Source organism: Pleurodeles waltl, chromosome 10 (genome assembly GCF_031143425.1).
Source record: "Pleurodeles waltl isolate 20211129_DDA chromosome 10, aPleWal1.hap1.20221129, whole genome shotgun sequence".
Taxonomy (NCBI): Eukaryota; Metazoa; Chordata; class Amphibia; order Caudata; family Salamandridae; genus Pleurodeles; species Pleurodeles waltl.
The window spans coordinates 813,934,727-813,956,252 of NC_090449.1; the positions used below are offsets into that span (position 1 = coordinate 813,934,727).

At 47.1% G+C, this 21,526-nt stretch overlaps 1 protein-coding gene across 1 annotated transcript in view; it reads right to left on the reverse strand.

Moving 5' to 3' along the window:
• LOC138262456 (transmembrane channel-like protein 2) overlaps positions 1-21,526 on the reverse strand; it is a 469,363-nt gene that overhangs the window by 438,645 nt on the left and 9,192 nt on the right. The window lies entirely within an intron of this gene.

Genomic DNA, 21,526 nt, shown 5'->3' on the forward strand with positions numbered 1-21,526 from the left:
GTGGACTGCAGCACTTATTGTGTCATCACGAGTGTGACAAAGCAAAGTATGACTCCCAGTCTGCCACGGCTTGCTGGTAGAGCAGTTTTTCGACTGCTAATTCATCTTTGCCATGTAAAGTAATACCAACGCCCAACCTTCCATTTTAAAGTTTGCAAGTCACCATTAAGGTAGGCGTAACAAGCCTTAAGACAAGGTGCTGTTTATTTAATAGAAGGCATATGTATTTATATGTTCTTACAGAAAAACTCCCACATTGTTATTTTTGCTATAGAAAGGCTAATAGCCTTGTTAGCGAGTACTGGGTTACACACTGAAAAATCATTAGTGCTACTTTCTGAATGGACTCCTACATATGGTACTTTTGCACAAACAGCAGCTGTAGAAAGTTGCCACTTTATTGCACAAAGTTTTCCAGTAACTTTTTACAGTTGATGGCTGGGGGGGAGGGGGGAGAGTGCTGAACACCTCTCAGGAAGGAATACAAAGGGCTTGCCATTGAAAGAGGTGTGTTCTCTCCCTGGCAGGAAAGACAAACAGGGTGTGAGTCTAAAAGGCGAGCTTCAAACGGCAAGCTTCCTTTGAAGAGCAAATGGTAGACATACAGGGGAAGGACTGCTCTTTTGTTCTTGCAGACAGGTTAGCATCAGGGACAGAGAGGGGGAAACCGCTCCCAAACTGTTTTTTGTGTGGGCGTGTAGGCCCCAGGTAGCCAATCCTCTGGGATGTGCTAGGGAGCACCCATGCAAAGAGAAGGATTCTTCCACACTGGGAGTGATGCATTCTGGGTGAGCTAGATGCCACACTTTACATGAAGTCCTCACTAGGTGAGAGGGGACCAGGTAGCCCACTGGCTTGCAGTTGCTACATTCCCAAGGGAGCAACCTGGGCATACAAGTGGCACCCACTGGTAACCAGACCTCAAATCATTCTGTACTGGAGAGAGGACAAGAGAAGGAGTGTCCTGCTGTTTCTTGGACCCAGCAAAGAGAGACTGTTGCAAAACCGGACTGCACTTGTTGCTCCTTGGGCTAGCAAAGAGAGACCTGTATCCTTGGTGCCCGCTAGAGTAACAGGCACCCCTAGTCTTAGACAGAACAAGTGACTCCAAAAGTCAGTTGGCTGACTTCCTATTTCTGGGCCGCAAAAGCAAAAGAGGCCTGCCTTGGTGAGTTAATAGTTAAAAACTCCTGACTGCCGCTGACCACCGAAGTGCAGCATAGGAGACCGAGTCTGCTGGACCCGAAACACTCATTCGAGTGCAGCTTGGTCACCCTGCAAGGAAGTTATTGCCTGTTAAAGGCAACCCCTGATTTTGCTATAATTGGAGACCAGTAGCCCAGTGGCAAACGTTTTTTAGCTAGACTTCACCTGGACTTTGAGGGACATCGACCCCCTGTGGCCAAAGTTGCCCCCTGTGTTTGTAGACAGAGGCATGGGCTGGTGAAGGTAGTTCACCCATTGAAGCTGGAACTGGAGACTGCTTTGGTTGCAAGGTAACTGTTCAACTGGATCTTACTGGTCCCTGTGACTAGATCCCTGGTGGAGTTGGTCACGCCAAAAGTGCCAAAGTCGTTGTTTACAACTTTTTAAAAGTTTTAAAAGCTTACTGCTATCATGGTCCATTACAACAATTCATTTTACTATGAAAAAGCAGTGATTTATTGTCCCTTTGAAAATTAATATCCCTGGAACCCTTTGGTTGATTTTTATTGTCAAGGTGTCTAGAAGAAGAAGAAGAAGAAGCTTTATTCGGTATAAAAAAATTCATCCATTACAACACATAATCAACAAAACATTCTAAGAATACCAATAAAAACCATATATAAAAAGCACCCGTCATAAAAATATGTACATATTAATATATATATATATATAAAAAAGTAAAAAACAGAAGAAGATAAAAACCTCATTCATAAAAACTGAAGAAAAATAAATGAGATCATTCTAAACATTCTACCTTTTTGCGCCAAGTAGTAGCTCCCTTCAGAAATGATCCCAGGCCCTTCCATACCAGTACATCTGAGGCCGTTTGCAGCCACATGAAAGCAGGACGGTGTGGCACAAAACCCTTGGGCCTAAGGAGCGGTAGTAGGAATCGGGATCTAAATGGTGCATAAAAGACACAGAACAGTGTAAAATGGATCAAAGTCTGATGGGACACCCCATCACAGGGGCAGGGTCTAATACATTTCTCCCCATACTGACCTAGGGGGAAGCACAAATTACTTCTAATGATCCACAAGCAAAATCGAGTTATGAGAGATCTTTCCCTCACATCCTTGATTTCTAAAAGATATCGCTAAGGACCCACCCACATCTTTAGCATAGTAAATTCCCTGATCGATTCTTTCCTTAGAGCCTCCCCCTCCCTCTTGGTCTCCTGAATTCTCTGAAAGTTATCCTTAACCAATTTCTTATCATAGCTAGTCAGGTCCTCGGGATAATCAAACAATTCAGGCCGCCCCAGGTCATATGCCATCTTCCTTATGTGCGACAGCCAGGGAATATGTTTTACATTGTCGCAGGCCAAACAATCCCTTAGGATATCCCTATTAAGAGAGGCATGTTCATTACTCCAAACTGAAATCCATAACAAAAGGGGAGCCAGCTGGGTAGTGTCCTGTACATACTCAAGGTCCAGTTCCTGGTGGAGGCAAAATCCAGGAATATTTTGACCAACACCCAGAAGCCTTCTACAGAAACGATTTTCTTCCACCATAAGGGCTCGGGTATCCCTAAACCCCCAAGGTGTCTAATTAAGATATGAAAACACCTTATTGTTATAAATTGGTAATGGAATTTTATGGAGTTTTGTTTGAGCTAAGGTTTTTTAAACAAATCTGACTGGACCCGCAGTATAGATTTCCAACTCTAAACTCCACATCAACGTACATTGAAAATATCAATCTTCAAGAAAAATTGATGTGGAGTTAAGAACGTAAATCAAACTATAATTACCTTCTCATACTTACCTTCATGATATTGCAGTAAGCTATGTGCTGCATATAATAATTCGGCTATATGATATTTAGAATTAAATATTGTAATTAGGCACAAACCCTAAAACCATGCATAAAACAGGGTTAGTATGAGTAATTTTAGGAAAAGTTTTATCATACAAAACACCGGCACATGGCAAAGACATAATGGTCACAGCAGTAAGTGCCTACTGGCACAAAGGACATAAAAAAGATATAAATCTCCATAGATCAGTATGAACTATCATTTACAGAGAAGTTCAAATATGTTTTGTATTTTCAATCTATTTTGCTTACAAACCTCAGAATATCAGTTTCAACATGTTTTCTAGCAAATTAGCACTTCCCACTCTGGGTTGACAGACTTAAAGAAAGTTTTGTCTTTTTCTTGCAAATAGACCCCGTGTAATATGGCCAGAGAAAGCCCCCTCACTGAAATACCACCCTGGGCTGCACTTTAGGGAGCTATGTCCTGGACACTGATGAGCTACCTGATGAAGACTCCTGACCTGTATTGATTTGCCTCATTTGTTGTTCCAGCTATTCCTTCCCCTAGTGGGAAGCACAAAGGTCTACAGATTGGGGAGTCTATTTCTTTGATCTGTCAAGCATTAAAGTACCCCTTAATGTTAAATATTTCTAGTTTGTGCAAAAACAAATGGGGTCGGCAGATGACATGGAAGTTGCAGTTTTTTGTGGCATTAGCAAGGACTTTAGTTACTCAACGTGCACTCTGTAAGCCATCTGACCAATGTTCAAAGGGTATATGATTTGGGTTATTGTTGCTACCTACCTTTCTAGGCAGATGTTGTCCTAATATTATTGATTACATTTTTATATTTAACAATGTAACTAGTCAGATCTTATACTTTCTCGTGCATTCATGGGCTAGAGCAACCATAACCCTCTGGTAGTTACTTTGTCTCTCCATTGCTTATTTTGTAAATCCACTTTTATGACACGCCTGAACCTAGCTTTAAAAGATGGTGGGCTCAGATTAAAATGAGAGCATGTTAGTACAACAATATATTTTAACTAAATTATAAATGTTAATTTAGCTGATATTTATGAATGCTCAGAAAGTGTTGCTCTATCTGATATATTGATTCTGGACTCTTAAGAGTATATTGGACTTGTGCAAAATAAAAATTATGGCGGAGTAATTCACGTAATTTTGTGTTACACAAAATTCTATACATTACGCTATCAAGTCATAAGGCCACTTCACATAATTATGCCCATTAGGGGTAAAACATTACCTCAACTTTCACAATTTGCTGTAACTCCTAGTATAAATTTGCTGCAAATGCACCTGAAAAACAGATCGTGAGAAGCTGTTGTTTGCGGACCTCTTATTTACATGCAACGTTCCAACAAACATTGATGCCAGGATGTATTTTGCAATAAAATATACAGCAAAATGACAAACTTGCATTTCATGTAATTGTGTATAATTTCACACAATTTTGATATAATTTCAGGTAATTATGTAAAAGAAAATGAAATGAATTAATCACAATCCTATATGTTTATATTGATAATTCATTGAAGGTTAATTGTAGTTCTGGTGTTCCCAAACCACATAAATGTTTTGTCCACTCATATCCACAAACTAACCTGACTCTCAGTCTTTAGGAAAATAAGAAGTGCAGTTTACACTTTAATCAGATCCAGCTTCTCCTCGGTAGGGTAGAGGTGTGTGAGAAAGTAGCCTCTTTTCAGCATGGTTACTCCTATTTTTTGCCTGTTTGTCAGTGTGTTTGACTGTGTCACTGGGATCCTGCTAACCAGGACCCTAGTGCTTATGTTCTCGCCCCTTTAAATTTGTTTGTTAGATACTGTTAACACAGTATTCCACTCTTAATTGGCCTACTGGTGCCCCCTTATAAGTCCCTAGTATTTGGTACCTAGGTACCCAGGGCATTGGGGTTCCAGGGGATCCTTATGGGCTGCAGCATTACTTTTGCCACCCAGATGGATCCCATGCAAAAGCTTCTACAGGACTGCCATTACAGCGTGTATGAATGGGTGCATGCACCATTTCACAGTCATGTTCACTGCACAAGGTCACTTATAAGTCACCCATATACCAGGCCTTCCAACCCTGAAGGCTGGGTGCAGAGTACCTGTGTTTGAGGGCACACCTGCACTAGCAGAGGTGCCCCCACGTCATCCAGGACCATTTTCCCAGACTTCGTGAGTGCGGGGACGTCTTTATACGCGTGCACTGGACATAGGTCAATACATATGTCCAGCTTCACAATTGTAACTCAGAATATGGCCATGTAAGGTGTCTAACATCTTGGAATTATACTCTAATGCTGATTCTAGCTTTGATTGTAAAATTCCATGCACTCTGGGGGCTCCACAGTGCACCCCAGCACTGCCATACCAGCCTTCTGAGGTTTTCCAGGCAGCCCCAGCTGCTGCCACCTCACAGACAGGTTTCTGCCCTCCTGTTGCTCAAGCAGCTTGGCCCAGGAAGGCAGAACAATGCATTTTCTTTGGGAGAGGGGTGTTACACCCTCTCCCTTTGGAAATAGGTGTTACAGGCATGGTGGGATAGCCTCCCAGAGCCTCCGGAAATGCTTTGTAGAGGACGGATGGAGCCCTCCTTGCATAATCCAGTCTACACAGGTTCAGGGACTCCTATTTTTGTGAGTACTGTGTGACTACAGTGGTATTGCCTGAGCTTTGCATGTCTCCTAGTTAGGCCTTGGATGCTCATCCACACTACATCTAGAGATCCTGGATTCTAGACACTGACTACATTTCACTAATAAGGGATAACTGGACCTGGTATAAGGTGTAAGTACCTTAGGTACCCACTACAAACCAGGCCAGCCTCCTACAAGGTGAAAAGCAGGGTCCTGGAGACAGTGACAATCAGGTGCATGTTTCATCAGCAAGATCTTACTTATTACAGAAAAGGGATGTAGCAGGAAATGTAGTTAGGGAACAAATGTGTACCCCATAATGAAGCTATGCAGATGTTGCTAGATGGGATGACTATGTAGACAGGGCGGCTAGTATAAGGTGGTGGCCAGTATCCCAAGAAGGAGATGAGAATTTTAGGAAGACTGAAGATAATTTACCACCCTGGCAAAAGGAGAAGAGGAATGTAAAAGTTTCAACAGAAAGTCTTAAACATGGTTATCATGAAGTGATGACAGAAGGGATGCAAGAGAAACAAGAAGAAAAGGATATTATGATAATCTTTCAGATCAGATTCAGGGAAATTTTAGGAGAAGGGCAAATACAGTAGTGTCAATACATAGGTGTGTGGATAACATGGGTGAAATACTTAGATTTCCGGAGGCTTGATGCTCTACTTATGATATTAGTTCTCAAGAAAGGCTCCTTATTGATCATGATCATAAAAAAAGGAAGCAATGGGATTGACTATTCACACTAACACTAGAGAAAGTGAGCAGGACAGGTTCTCTGAATCTAGGAAACCCTGAGTGACTGAACTTGAGCATTTTCAGGGGACGAGTGGCTAGCTAGATCCCAGGATGTGATCTTCTGAAGCTATGGGGGGATTGACACTACATGATAAACCAATGCAGCAGATGCATTTTCAATCAGATTTGCACAGCATTGATCTCATCCCTAGTGAGATAGTTGCTCAAGGAGAGTTTACCAACTATTTGTTGGTACAGTATTGTACCTTATGTGGATAATTTAGCAGGATGGACTGAAGGTTTATCTCCAAAGATGTGTACATGGCTACAAGAAGGGTCCTTTGATCCATTGACATGGCAAATGCTGAGAGTTGTATTCTTTATGGTGAGGGAGATCTACACTGGGATTATTTCTAAATGCAGAAATGATTGCTCGTGTGGCAAAAATATGCCAGGCAGCACAACTCCCCAATAACCTGTCACTCCCATATATCAGTTGTCCCTGATATGTAAGGGACCTGAGCCACCTCATTATGTTCCTTAATCATAAATGGACACAAATAAAGTTGTTACCGTCCCTTACAAAGGGATTAGGTTGTTTGAAAAGCAAACTACAGGTATCACCTTGGCAGTAGGTGACATATTTTTACATATTCTTCACTCCTAAGGTGTGTCCTAGGTGCCCCCAGGGTTGTGTGCAGAGTAACTATGAGCAGGGACCTTATAAAATATGTTTTATGAGCCCTTGTTATAGGAGATGAGACAGATACTGTTTTTCAGAATCCTAGAGTGAGAAATGTTACCCTCACTGAGAGTAGGTATGATGGTCCCAAATTCAAATTAGTTCAGACAGCAGTTTGGGATTGTAGGAAAGTGCCACTGTTGGCATGGTTACCCCCCGCACTTTTTTGCCTGATATTGACGCCAGCTTTGATTGGAAGTGTGCTGGGATCCTGCTAACCAGGCCAAAGCTCCAATGTTCTTTCCCAAAATCTGTACTTTTGTTTCCACAATTGGCACACCCATGGCACACAGTTAAGTCCCTTGTAAAAGGTACCAATAGTACTAAAGGCCCTGTGACCAGGGAAGGTCACCAAGGGCTGCAGCATGTAATATGCACAACTATGGCGGACCCCTCACCAAGCACATGCATACTGCCTTTGCAGCTTGTGTGTGCTGGTGGAGAGAAAAAAAGGCAAAGTCGACATGGTACCCCTCTCATGGTGCCATGCCCAAAACCCACTGCTGGTGGCATGGGGAAGTCACCCCCCTAGCAGGCCTTAATGCCCTAAGGCAGGGTGCACTATACCACAGGTGAGGGCATAACTGCATTAGCAATTTGCCTTTACAGTATCTAAGTCCATTCTTAGACATTGTAAGTGTGGTGTAGCCATTTGGAGTATATGGTCTGGAAGTTTGTCATTACAATCTCCACAGCTCCATAATGGCTTAGCTGAATACTGGTATCAAACGTCTCAGCACAATAAACCCATACTGGCACCCAGACTGCATTTCTCAATAATGTTAGCCAAACTGCAAGTGCAGGACTGACTGGTCTGTGTCAGCCTGCCACTTTGAGACAAGTTTCTGACCACATGGGGTGAGAGCCTTTGTGCTTTCTGTGGCCAGAAACAAAGCCTGTTGTGGGTGGAGGTGCTTCACATCTCCCCCCTGCACGAACTGTAATGCCTGGTGGTGAGCCTCAAAGGTTCAAGCCTCTTGTTACAGTGCCTCAGAGCACCCCAGCTAATAAAGTTGCCTGCCCCTCGGACAAAGCCCCACTTTTGGTGGCAAGTCTGATGGGAAAATTAGGGGAAACAGGGAGGAGTGACCACACCAACTAGGACCACCCCTCAGGAGTCCAGAGCTGAGGAATATCCTTCCCTGCAGAATCCCCCAAAGGGAGTAGACATAAGAAGGGTGTAGCTACCCTCAGGGACAGTAGCCATTGGCTACTGCCCTCTGACCCCCCAAAACACCCCTAAATCAAGGCCATGAGGGCCTCCCTGAACCCAGCTCCGCAGACTCCTTGAAACCTGACAAGAAAGAAAAAGGACTGCTAAGCTGAACCTCCAGCAGAGAAGAAGGAAGATGCAAACTGACTTGGCAACAAGGAAGTGACGCATCCTGCAGACCAACAACCTCTGCCAAGCTCCAGAGGACTGCCCTGTACCCCAAAGGGCCAAGAACTCCTGTGGGCAGCGGCCCTGTCCAAGAAGAAACTACAACCAAGGGATTCCAGAGCCTCCCCGAATCTGTGAGTCCTAACCACCCTGCACCTGACACCGTTGGCTGATGACCAGGTGGCCTAACCAGCTAGAGAGAGTCCCCAGGCAATTGTGAGCCAGTGCCCACCCTGGGTTGGCCTCTCCACCACTCCATGATGACGCCTGCAGAGGGAATCCCGAGGACCCCCCTGACCCTGAAAGCTCTGGACAAAGATATCTGAAGCCTAAAAGACCACTGCACCCGCAGCCCCAGGCCTTGGAGAACCCGACCTATGGTGCAGCTACGTTCAGGAGGTGACCCTCCTCCCTGTCCAGTCTGTGTTTTGCCCCAGTTGACCCTCTGGACCTCGCCTGCAGCATCTGAGTGACCCCCGGGATCCCCTCATAGACCAGCATTGGAAACCCGACGCCATGTTTACACCCTTGACCTGGCCACTCCAGTGCTGCTGAGGGTGTGTGTTTGGTGCCTACTTGTCGACCCCCAGTGCTCCTCAAAACCCCCTATGTCTGCCCTCCGAAGCCATAGGTACATACCTGCGGGCAGGCCTGATTCTTAGTGACCTCATTCCCCATAGGAGCCCATGTTCAGTTTGACTCAACTTTGACCTCTGCACCCAGCTCTGTGTTGCTGGAGGAGGGTGTTTGAGGTTAACTTGAACCCAGACCTATGGACTTCCTAACCCACGGAGACTGGAACTGTAAGTCAAGTCCTTACCTGTAAATCATACTAACTTTTCTTCCCCCCAGGAACTGTTTCTGAAAATTGCAGTCAACTTTTAAAACAGATAATTGCCAATATTTCAAAAACTGTTTAACTTATCGATTTCAAGCAAAGTACTATTGATATATGTGTGAAATACGAATCTATTGAAGTACTTACCTGCAACTTGAATCTTGTGGTTCTAGAAATAAACTAAGAAAATATATTTTTGCTATATAAAAACCATTGGTCTTGAGTTGTCATTGAGTGTGTGCTTCTTCTATTGCTTGTGTGTGTACAACAAATGTTTTGCACTACCCTCTGATAAGCTTAACTGCTTGACCACACTACCACAAAAGAGAGCATTAGTATTATCTATTTTAGCCTCTGTTAAGCCTCTAGGGAACCTCTGTACTCTGTGCACACTATGGCCCTCATTACAACCCTGGCAGTAAATGCTGCTTACCGCCGTGCAGAAGACCGCCAACATACTGCTGCGTCCGCGGAATTCCGCTACAGCTATTACGACCCACAGCTCGGAATCCGCCATAATACTGACACCCACACAAGTCCGCCACAACAAAGGTCAGTGATAAACTGGCGATAACAAAACCTCCACCGACACGTCAACAGGAATATGCCCACACTATCACGACCCACAAATCAACGCGGTGGTCTTTCAACCGCGGTAATCCATTGGTGGTACACACCGCCGCGCTCAAAATACACACAAACTTACAAAACACAACCACATTGGACAATTCGAAATATACACACACCTGATACACATACACACACCACTCCCACACACTCACAACACTATAAAACACCCACCCACATTACCCACAAACCCTTAATACCAGAAATTTGAAAGCAGGCCAGAGAGATACACTGCCTAAAACAATACCAGCATCCACAGACGCACAACACCATCACTTACACAACATCCACGCACCTCAAACAACACACACCAACACATCCCCTCACACATCACCCACACCACATCATGGCACCTCAATGACACCCCAGGTTCTCTGAGGAGGAGCTCAGGGTCATGATGGAGGAAATCATCCGGGTAAAGCCACAGCTATTCGGATCACAGGTGCAGCACACCTCCATTGCAAGGAAGATGGAGCTTTGGCGCAGAATTGTCGACAGGGTCAACGCAGTGGGACAGCATCCAAGAACACGGGATGACATCAGGAAGAGGTGGAACGACCTACGGGGGAAGGTGCGTTCCGTGGTCTCCATACACCAGATTGCTGTACAGAAGACTGGAGGTGGACCCCCACCTCCTCCCCCACAACTAACAACATGGGAGGAGCAAGTCTTGGCAATACTTCATCCTGAGGGCCTCGCAGGAGTAGCAGGAGGACTGGACTCTGGTAAGGCAAATCTTTACTACTTTATCCCCCCCACCCCACCTGCATGCCATCACATACCCGACCCTCGCCCTCACCCCCATCACTCTAACACCTCAAATATGCCCCACGATCACAACCCAGCCATCCCAATACCAAGCTCTGCAAGCAACACCAAAGCATGGACACCTATTACCAAAGCATCCACTACAGATACCCACACAGACCCCAAACCAACTATCACACAAGGACCAAGCTAAGAAGGTAAGCACTGGAGTACAAGGTCACTCACCCATTGCACACAATGGCACACACAGATGCAATAATCATGCCTTTACACCCCTACAGGACCCTTACCCAACATTACAAGACAGGAGGTGCCAGACATAGCCAATCCCCCCACAGAAGAGACCCACAGTGATGACAGTAGCTCTGCACAACTGGATCAAGATGACCAACCCGGCCCATCAGGGACCTAGGGACAGTCGGTTCCCCTGACACAGTCCCAAACCACCACTGAACCTCCCCCGCAGGTAAACCCAGCACAGAACCCACCCAGCGGACCCATCCCTCTGTCCCCAGGACACGTCAATCAGCAGTGTGTCCACCACTACAGGGAACCCAGGAAACCCCACAAACCCAAGAAAATCAGGGACCTGGGGGCAGTGGCAGTGGGCACACGGTTCAGGGGACAGAGGCACAGGAAAACAGGGAAGCTGGGAGGACTGCTGTGCGACAGGGGGAGGACAGGCCCAGGGAACCCACTCTCCACGAGGCACTCTCCAACATCATGGGAGCTTACCATCATTCCCAGGAGACGATGGCAACGGTACTGGCCAAGTTTCAGGAGACCCAGCAGCTGCAGGAGGAACACTACCTTTGGATCAGGGAGGACTTGAAGTCCATTAACAACACCCTGGTCACCATTGCAGGGGTGCTGCAAGACCTTGGCAACACCAGGAGAGACACAGTGGCACAACAAGGGGCCCCTGACACTAGCCTGGACGATGAACAGCCCTCCACCTCCGACAGCGCTAGTGGACAGGAGGCACCACCACAGGAACTCGACACCAGCACCCCACCCCCTGCAGATGGAGGACCACCCCGCAAACGGTCCCTGAGATCCAGGAACAAGACAGAGAACAATGCCAAGACCCCCGCCAGGAAATAAGACCCCCCTGCATGTCACCCTTCTGTCCCACTATGTCACCCTGCCCATCCTTCAACTACCATTGCTCCACTTCCTATGCCCCTTTGGACAATGTATCTGTGAAACAAATAGACTGGACTCTGCCATGGACATTCCTCCACCATCCCCCCAGCCCATTTTACAACCCCCTCCACTTATTTGCACAGAAAAAAAACACACTTCAATCACAAAACAATCTGGAGTCAGTCTGTGCTTTCACAAACTTGTAATTGCAATAACCATGGAATATAGCAATGTCAATTTACTTTTGCACATACCGATGTAACACAGCTGTAGGCCTGGAGGAAATATAGCAGAGGGCACAAAGTGGGACCCACATCTGTGAAATGGAAAGGCAAAATGACAAGTCAGGGTCCATACACTGAGTGAAAATGACAGACTTATGCTAGCTCCAGAAATTGTATGAGATGTGGGAAGCAGTGACATGTTCTTACCTGTGTCTCACTGGAAGTATTGCATGATTATGTTTTTTCGGTTGTCTATATCCTCTTCTTCTGCCTCCTCTTCTGCACTGTCCACAGGCTCACCGCTGCCACTAGACCACCAGCTCGACCATCCTCCTGCAGAAAAGGTGCCTGCCGTCGCAAAGCCAGGTTATGCAGCATACAGCAGGCCACGATTATCTGGCACACCTTCTTCGGTGAGTAGTAGAGCGAACCACCTGTCATATGGAGGCACCGGAATCTGGCCTTCAGGAGGCCGAAGGTTTGTTCGATCACCCTCCTAGTTCGCCCATGCGCCTCATTGTAGCATTCCTCTGCCCTTGTCCTGGGATTCCTCACTGGGGTCAGTAGCCATGACAGGTTGGGGTAACCAGAGTCACCTGCAAATATTGAGGGACAACTGTTAGACACACACTAACCCTTAGGGACAACCCCATACCCAGACACCTATTCACACTGTATTGGGTCCTTGGCCTCACCTATTAGCCACACCCGGTGCCTCTGGAGTTGCCCCATCACATAAGGGATGCTGCTATTCCTAAAAATGTAGGTGTCATGCACTGAGCCAGGAAACTTGGCATTCACATGGGAGATGTACCGGTCTTCCAAACACACCATTTGCACATTCATAGAATGGTAGCTCTTCCGGTTTCTGTACACCTGTTCACTCCTGCAGGGGGGTACCAATGCCACATGTGTCCTATCAATGAAACCAATGATGTTGGGGATATGTCCCAGGGCATAGAATTCACCTTTCACTGTTTGCAAATCCTCCACCTGAGGGAACACGATGTAGCTGTGCATGTGTTTCAGCAGGGCAGACAACACTCTGGACAACACGTTAGAGAACATTGGCTGGGACATCCCTGATGCAATGGCCACTGTTGTTTGAAATGAACCACTTGCCAGGAAATGGAGTACTGACAGGACCTGCACTAGAGAGGGTATCCCTGTGGGATGGCGGATAGCTGACATCAGGTCTGGCTCCAACTGGGCACACAGTTCCTGGATTGTTGCACCATCAAGTCTGTATGTGATAATTATGTGTCTCTCTTCCATTGTGGACAGGTCCACCAGGGGTCTGTACACCGGAGGATGCTGCCTGTAACTGTGCCTCATCACCTGTCCCAGCAGACGTGCCCTCTGGTGGAGAACAGCGAGCAGAGAGTCAGCCAACACTAAGGTATCCCAAAATGTCATTTGCACAAATGTATTAATACGCAATGTGCCTGTAACTGTGAGTATTCCAGGTGTACATAGGTGTGACGCAGTTATTATTAATGCCATGTGGCCCCCTGAAATGGCGGCTGCCTGACCTGTAAGGTGGGACAAGGGGATATGAGGTAACTGTGCTGGCGTTCTACACCGTCGCAGTGGGTGGTCGAAGACCGCAGCGCTATTCTGCATTGGTTAACATTGGGCCCTATGAATCCCAGGAGCCAATGATGATGTACGCCGGCGGTGACGGTATGCACCGCCGCAAACGAGACCAACATTTTCTGTCTGTTCATTCACTTGATACCTGACCTTCAACAGGAGAGGAACTACACTGCAAGTGCTGCTGTGACCTGTGTCTGGAAGCGACAATGGCTCATGTGTCTGGGGAAAGGGCCCATGCCTTCACTTCGGAGGAGTTGGAGAGACTAGTGGATGGGGTCCTCCCCCAGTACACGCAACTGTACGGTCCTCCAGACAAACAAGTGAGTACACTGTGAGCATGCTGTATGGGCAATGCCTGTTGTGAGTGGTGTGGATGGAAGATACATGGGGGGGACCTGAGGCCTGCATGTGTGGATAGGGAGTGTATGTGCGCCAGGGCAAGGGTGGGAACTGGGGGCAATGAGTATGACGGTCCGGACTGGTAAGTAATGTCCTTTCCCCCTGTACCATACCTCCAGGTCAGCGCCCACCAGAAGAAGGGTATTTGGCGTGCGATCGCCAGGGACATCTGGACCCTGGGGGTCCACCACAGACGGAGCACCCACTGCCGGAAAAGATGGGAGGACCTGCGCCGCTGGAGCAAGAAGATGGCAGAGGCCCAGCTGGGGATGGCCTCCCATCGTGGGAGAGGTGCCCGTCGCACCAAGACCCCCGTGGTGTTCCGGATCCTGGCGGTGGTGTATCCGGAGTTGGATGGGCGCTTGAGGGCATCTCAGCAGCCACAAGGAGGTGAGTACACTCTCATTCAGCTGACTTTGCGTGCATTACCATGTGTCTGGGCGGGGGAGGTGGGCAGTGGGTTTCCCTAGGCCAGGGCGATCTTGGTAGGCAAGGTCCCTTGTGAGGCAGGCTATGTGGCACCCCAACCCCACTAGTGGTTATAGCACTCTACACCTAGTCAGGCTCCTGTGACTTCCAAGTGTGCAGCAATTGGGCTTAGGCCTCGTACCCCATGGTCAGCTGAGATTTCTAGGAACTGTTAGTGCATAGCGTAGTGCAGAGGGCTGCTTCCTGTGTGTTGTGTCCGCCAACGGTAGTGGTGTTGCATGCACTGAACATGTCTTTCTTCTGTCTCTCCCCCCTTTTTGTGGTCTCTCTGTTCTTGTGTGCAATAGCATCATCAGGCGGAGGAGCATTGGCACCGGAGCAGGAGGGAGCTGCATCCCACTTGGCCCTGGAGGGTGAAGCAACGGAGTCTGAAGCCACCAGTGGGACGGAGGGCGGTGGAGCTCCACAGCGGGGACAGGAGCAGAGACCAGCGACAGCGACTCCTCCTCTGATGGCAGCTCCCTTGCGGTGGCAGGCCCCTCTGTGCCTACCGCATCAACAGGTACAGCTGCCACCACCCCTACCAGCACCGCCCTCCCAGCAGCCCCTCAGTGTGTGTCCCGTGCCCGCTCACCTAGGAGGGTGGGCATCTCCTTCACCTCAGGCCCTGCCCCAGTCAGCCCTGCTGCCCTCAGTGAGGAGGCTATTGACCTCCTGAGATCCCTCACTGTTGGGCAGTCTACCATTCTGAATGCCATCCAGGGTTTTGAGAGGCATTTGCAACAAACAAATGCATACCTGGAGGGCATTCATTCTGGCCAGGCAGCCCAACAGAGAGCATTTCAGGCTCTTGCCTCAGCACTAATGGCAGCCATTGTCCCTGTGTCCAGCCTCCCCCCTCCAACCTCCTCCACCCAGACCTAATCCCCTGTACCTCAGCCTATCCCAAGCACACCATCAGACCAGCATGCAAACACATCAACACACAAGAGTGGCTCAGGCAAACATAAGCACCACACAACCCACAAGCACTCACACAAGCATCATACCCATGCACACATACCAACATCCACTTCCTCCACTGTGTCCCCTCCTCCACGTCTCCCTCCTCCCTCCCACTCACACCTGCATGCACTACATCCACAGCCACTAGCTCCATCACCAGCACGCCCATCACCACACACCGCTCACATGCACTCACCACCCCCCACTACCATTCACACATCCACTGTGTCCTCACCCAGTGTGTCTGTGAGCCCTCCTCCCAAAGTACACAAACGCAGGCACACACCCACCCAACAGCCATCCACCTCACAACAGCCTCGAGCCCATGCACCTTCACCCAAATTCAGCAGACATACACCTCCTACAACCACTACCTCTTCCTCCACTCCCAAACCCCTTCCATCTACCCGTCCCAGTGTGTCTATAAAACTTTTCCTGGCTAACATTGACCTCTTCCCTACACCTCCCCCCGTCCTTCCCCTAGGGCCAGGCTTTCCAGGTCCCAACCCAGCACCTCAGCCACCACATCCCCAGGCACAGTGGTGCCAGCAACTGCGGGGTCATGGATTGCGCCAACCATCAGGGCTGCCAGTGTGCCACAGAGCGAGGGCAAGGACATTCCGCCACCTGCCAAGGTTAAAAGTTGCCCAGATCCCGGAGGGAGAAGCCGAAAACATCTGCCACCAAGGGGTCAGCAGAAACGAAAGGGGATAGTGGCAAGACAACTACGCCACCATCAAAGGTGGGGAAGGGACAAAAACTGAAGGTCAGGCCAGAAGAGGGCATGGTGGCACAGACTAAGGGACCAGTGTCACACCTTCTGTCCATGTCCATGCCAACCTGTACGGCGGCGAACACTGCCACCTGCACCGGCAGCTGCACCGCCACCTGTACCGCCACCTGCACTGCCTCCGGCATGTCTACAGATGCTGTGACAGTCCCCAGCCTCTTCTCCGGTGGGCAGCCGTCCAAGGCTGCAGGAGACATCCAGCTTTCTCCCTCAGCAGGTGCTGACACATGCCCCGCCGCCACGGACCCCACCGCAAGCACCGCTGCCACAGACCCCGCCGCCAGCACCGCCAGCACCGCCAGCACCGCAGCCACAGACCCTGCAGCCAGCACCGCCCCCACAGCCAGCACTACTGCCACAGACTCCGCAGCCAGCACCACCACGACTGACACCGCCAAAAGCACTGCCAGGACTGACACCGCTGAAAGCACCGCCAGCGGCCCCGCGACATCCTCAGACAATGGCACCACCGCAGACATGCCTACCATTCCCAGTGGTCAGTGGTCCGAGGCTGGTGGTGAGTTTCCTGGACCCTGGGCAGCTCCCATGAAGCATTACAGACATCACAGTTGTCACCTGCAGGTGGAATGTGAAGCCGCAGAAGTGTGGGGTATGTTGCAGCCTCCATGGCGTATCATGCTACCTGTACCTCAGCAATCTCGTGGCACACACACCCAGGTGAGGGAATTGTACTGGCCACACTGCATGTGGAGCACTCTGGGCACCAAGCCACCTCCAAAACTAAGTTGAGTATCACATCCACTACCTCAGTCCTTGGCAGGATGACGCACTCTGGGCACCAAGCCCCCTCCAGAACCAGTGGAGTATCACATCCACTACCTCAGTCCTTGGCAGGATGAAGCACTCTGGGCACAAAGCCCCCTCCAGAACCAGTGGAGTATCATATCCACTACCTCAGTCCTTGGCAGGATGAAGCACTCTGGGCACAAGGCCCCCTCCAGAACCAGTGGAGACTGCTATCAACTTGAGAGACTGTGGCTTTGCACTCCCCAGGATAAAGCAGTGGGCAAACCACCCACTTGAGAGACTTGAGAGACTGTGGCTTTGCACTCCCCAGGATTAAGTAGTTGGCAAACCATCCACTGGAGAGTCTTGAGAGACTGTGGCTTTGCACTCCCCAGGATAAAGCAGTGGGCAAACCACCCACTTGAGATACTTGAGAGACTGTGGCTTTGCACTCCCTAGGATAAAGCAGTGGGCATGGAGCCCCCTCGTGCAGCTGTGGTGTCGTGCGTTCATCTGGCTGAGGTGCCCCCTCCCCTTCCCTCTGAGGTGCCTGTTTCATTTCGATCTGATGCCCCTGCAGTGTTCTCTCCGTTCACAGTCAGGTGTCATATGTGGGCTTGGCCCATGCATTTTGGGCCCAGTGGTCCACGGACAATGATTGGTGCACTACCCAGACTTGTATAGTTTGTGTACATAATTGCGTGTACTGGATTTTGAACTTTGATAATGAGATTTCACATGATTACATTCATTCAAATCAATTCCATTTGTCCTTGCGTTCTTCCAGGGGGTGAGGGGGGTGTATGTGTACTGTTGCTGCATGTATTTGTGTGTATGGTGTTGTGGGTTGGGGTGTTGGTCGTTGGTACAACTGATAATGTCAAGCCTCATTATGCTGAAACAATGAAGTTACATCTTCGAGAGTTGCAGGAAGCTGCTCCACCACTTGAGAAACACTTATGGGAGAATAAAGGATGCTCCCTGTTATGCGAGGACTTAGTTTATAGGAAAAAATCTACAGGTAAAACAGTGATGCCTCAGACTTTATTTTTGGTAGCTCTTGACCAATTGCATTTACTAGTTCACAGCTCAAGGGGTCGATTGTCTCTGTAAATACAACAAAATTGGCTCATTCCCAACTTACATGATATGCTTACCACGTACTTTCATAATTGTACTATTTGTCAACAATTCTCTCCAAATCCCACATTGAAGGTGATACATTTTACCATTCCATTCCAGAACCACATGGTCCTTTTAAAGTCCCCCATCTTGACTTTGTGAACATGTTAGAAAGGTGCAACAACTATCGGTATCCCGTAGTTGTTGTTTGTCCTTTTTCTTGATGGATTGAAGCCAGACCGTGCGTCCATTGTGATGCTAAGTCAGCTGAAACTTTTATGATTTGTGAGTTGATTCCCCTCTAAGGAACTTCAGAAGGGATAAGATCTGACAACGGCACACACTTTGTTAATTCAATCTTCATACATCTCACAACAAGGCTAGGGATAAAACATAAACTGTCTTCTACTTATCATCCCCAGAGCAATGACACCATTGAGTGCCTTAATTGCCTGCTAAAGAGTAAAATCAGCAAGCTATGTACCATGTTGCATAAGAAGTGGTTGTATTGCTTACCACTGGCACTCTTCTTCCTTAGGAACATACCTAGTTCTGATCATCACCTGACACCACGTTAGATAGTAACAGGGAGACCTATGAATATGAAAATATCTGGCACCAGAAGTAAGGTACAGTGAGAAAGTACAGCTAACATCTTGAATGATGGCATGCATGTTTAATTTCCTGAACTAACCAAAGTCGCAAAGTTAATTTCTAAACAGGTTACCAATGCAAAAGAGAAGCGAACCACAGCTAAGTTGACCTCCCAGTGCACATCCAGTCTTTTCCATAACTTTTGTCCAGAAATGGAGAGAGCCAAGGTTTGATGGACCTTTCACCGTGAGGATGACTACTCCCAATGCCCTCAAGGTAGCTGGCCAGAACCCTAAGATTCATATATCCGACACTCGATTGAACTAGGCATCATGCCAAAAACCACCAGTGATACAAATGAAACAAGAAGTGGGAAGCAGATTGTGATCATAAAAATACCCCCTCCACCTCTGCCTCTGGAGAATTTTTCAGCTTTTGGACAATCTTTTGAACCAGTGAAACATAAGTTATATATTTTTGTTTTTTGTCTTTTTCCTTTTTTTTCTCTTATAACCATCACTACTATTGCTTTTTATAGTAATGTATATTCTAGCTCTACTAGTTACCTCCTACATTGGCAAAGAGATTGTTCTACGTATGATAATGCTTCCCATAGTATTCATACTAGATTATTAGATAAGATGTGGTATCAGCACATGTCAGATATAGGTACAGAAAGTACTAATGAAACATGTTTCATTTGCTGTTTGATTACTCATTCCACAGGATCAGACAGGCTACATTCAACTGAGGAAGTACCCCAAGAACAGCTCTAAGTCTTTTGCATCTCTACCTGTGGAGGATTAATGCCTGAATGCAGGCAACATGTTTCAGGGTAGTATAGTTTCTAATTAATGACACAAAATATGACTCTTCAGCAGGCGTTTTATACATCCTTACAGATAGACAGGACATTAAGGATGAAATAGCACGGATGAACAAAACAGGTTGTCCTAACACTGTAGGATGGATAAAATTGGTCTTAGGTTTAAGGTTTTTAGGAGTAAAATGCCGTCCACTGAGTGTAGTGGTTATTTAGTAAATCCTTTACTCCATCATGTGTTCGTAGGACAGGATTTAAAGTAACTGCATCAATTTATAGCCATGATCAATGGCATCCTGATATTGAATTTTCATGTATGGTCATGTTTTTATGGAATGGAAGTGATACTAGTTATGATGCAGTAAGAATGTGTTAAAGTAGTTGGGGCAGCATTGTAGCGTTACACTTGGATAGATAATACAGTAAGTCCTCAGACAGTCATGTGATTAACGTCAGTTTCTTTATGTTTCAGAGGAAAATGCACCATTAATGTAGGTTCGAATATCAATTGCAGTGCCATAATAGATAATGCTGAAATGCAGGGGGGCACTTGCAGCCTCATGGGATATTATTGGCAGTGTGGAGAACTACTTACACACAGCTATCACTGAGCTTGAATGGCTTATGTACAATGGTCACTTTGCATGCACCTGTTTTGGTAATCCCTGGAGTTAATTTATTAAAGCTTCATGAACACCCCTTGATCTTTTGATTGACTTTGTTACATCAAACATCACCGGAGGAGAAGAACTGCAGAGTATAATAGCACTACCACTTGGAATGATGATCCCTAAGAGTACCAGTTGTATAATGATGCACAGTTGTTATTTGGAAGTATTCTGCCATTTGTTCAGGCAAAGGCAACTGCTTGATTGCCACAGATAACTGGATTGGAAATCATGAAGTCTACAAATACTCCGAAAGAACGATTTAATGCCATAAAGGAAGAGCTGTGTGCTGAGAGAATAATGGTAATGCAGCATAGTTATGTACTTGACATTATGACGGCCATGAAAGGAAGTGTATGTGCAAAGATTGGGACTGCTTGTTGTACTTATGTCCCAGGAAATGATGCAGACAAGGGAACTTTGCTAGAAACCATACAAACTTTGCATAATCTACAGAAGCAAATGGTAGGTGAAGGACTTACCCCACATAATTGGCTTAGTGGGTGTTTTACTTTGCCATCATCCTGGATGTCTGGACTACTGGGGGCCTGGTTGCCAGCTCTTGTAGCCCTCTTATTGATATGTTTTGGTATTCAATTACTTTAGCATGTTGTAGAAGGATTAGTACAAAAGCAGGAGGAATGTTTCCAGTTAGGACAACAACACAAGTAGTAGATACTCAGAGCAATATATATCACCTAGTACCAAGTGCAGACCAAGGTTTAGGCCCAGTAGTTGAAATATCAACTGGAAGGGGGAACGTTGGAGAGAAAATAGAATGTGAAGAAATTATGCCACATCAGACATTGGTAGAAAATTCATTAAAATCATCTGTGGTCTAAGAGCAGTGTAGGCCTAAAATCTGTGCTGATGCCAGAGAGGTTAAGAGTTCACTTGAAAATAGAATGCATGACTAGCAAGGTCTCAGTTAAAGGAAAACCTGTGCTTGTAAGCTTGAAGGAAATATGGTTTTAGCACACAGGCATGTATTCTGTTGTCCCAGTGCATTAAAAACATGATTGAAGACTGGGAGCAGGAGACTGAATTAGGCAAGGGAACACAGAATCTTCTAAGAATACTTGAGAGCAGAGTGGTAAAACACATATGGAAATACACATGCATTCAAGTGTAGTGAATGGTTAGTTTGTGAAGCATTGTTAGAACTGCAATGAAGAATGTGTAAGAAATAGGTTAAATGTTTGGGGACACCGATGATGTGATGTTTTGTGATGAACATTTAAC